The 1,415-nt window shown below is 42.3% G+C and overlaps 1 non-coding gene across 1 annotated transcript; it reads right to left on the bottom strand.

Annotated features, from left to right (window-relative positions):
• Positions 1–265: 265 nt before the first annotated feature.
• trnaw-cca (transfer RNA tryptophan (anticodon CCA)) lies at positions 266–337 on the bottom strand. The gene has a single exon. It is a non-coding gene; the product is annotated as a tRNA-Trp (tRNA).
• Between the last annotated feature and the right edge of the window lie 1,078 nt (positions 338–1,415).

Consider the following 1,415-nt stretch of genomic DNA (forward strand, 5'->3'; position numbering starts at 1 on the left):
GGTTTAATGGATAACGCGTCTGATTTCGGTTTATAAGATTGTCGATTCGACTTCTACCAGGGTTGTGTGATTTAAATCAGGCTTTTTGTGCAGGGTGCCTTTTCTCTTGTCGTGTTAAAGATGATTCGCTGCATAAGCTCCTGACTGGGTGTTCTGTACTGCTCTGTTATTTCATTCAGATTACCTAAGTGGTGTACAGATAAAACTCAACTGCGTGGGGTAGTTTCCGGGTTCGGCACAGCACAGCACTTGCTAACACATCAGCTGACCTCGACGTGATTTGAACACGCAACCTTCTGATCTGGAGTCAGACGCGCTACCATTGCGCCACGAGGTCACTGGCTGCAAGTGCTTTTAATTCCCCCAAAGAGAACAATCAGCGTCCCTGAAAAAGATTTTTTTCATTCTCTCCTGTGAGGAGCGCCGCTCTTCCAACGAGGGTCTCTTCTTCCCAGACCACAGATTATTCTTTCTGCCCGGCTCTCTCACAGAGAGCAGACACACCGTCTCCACTGATGTGTTTACTACATCTATAGATCTGACCCCCTACAGCCCCGATATTCCTGGACAGGATATTTACCACCAGCCTCATGAACTTCTCATCTTGACCTCTCCCAGGAGGAGCACAATTAACACAGAATCCTCTCTCCATTTAGCAAATAACACAAAACACTGTTTACCTGTCAAGACAGAAAACCAGGCTGCTCCAGGTGAGGCTTGAACTCACAACCTCGGCATGACTCCACTGATTATGTTATTTTACATAGCCTGAACCAGGAAAGTGACTGGAAGTCGAAAAGTTATGGTTTTGTTTTAATACTTGCCTACTCTTTCAATTTTTCCGTCAAGTCTTTTATTTGGGAGTACTTTCAATTGATGTTAATCCTTGTCCCGATGCACGTTCTGGGCCATGGTGCATCTTGAATAATGTTCTTATAGGCTTCAGTTTGGAAAAGTGCGCTCTTCAGAAGCTACCAAAACCGCTAATGGTTATATAACACTTAATGCAAAAGCAACGTTCGGGTTTGAAAAAAAATATTACTTGCTATGAATACAAACACTGTTACAGGAGGCGTGTTAGGGATATTTTAGCTTAGATCATCAATTAATCTTACATTTCTTCTCCATCTATATCAACAGCGTCATCGCTACTGAGCGCTAAAGGCAGGTCCTGGCAATACAATCTTCTTTAGAAAACATTTTTAAAACTATTTCCACTACCATACGTAAAGTAAAAGATTCCAATTGCACGCAACTAATAAATTATCTTTTCCAGGGACGTTGCAGCTAGATGCAAATTACAATCGAAAAAATCAGTATCAGCTTTAATATTTTCTTTTGGATCCACAGGACGATCAGCATGAGCCATCAAAGAGCCTGTAGCGGCAAAAAGTTTAAAAGCGCACAAGTGATCT

Source organism: Lepisosteus platostomus, chromosome 5 (assembly GCF_059453375.1).
Source record: "Lepisosteus platostomus isolate fLepPlt1 chromosome 5, fLepPlt1.hap1, whole genome shotgun sequence".
NCBI classification, from domain to species: Eukaryota; Metazoa; Chordata; class Actinopteri; order Semionotiformes; family Lepisosteidae; genus Lepisosteus; species Lepisosteus platostomus.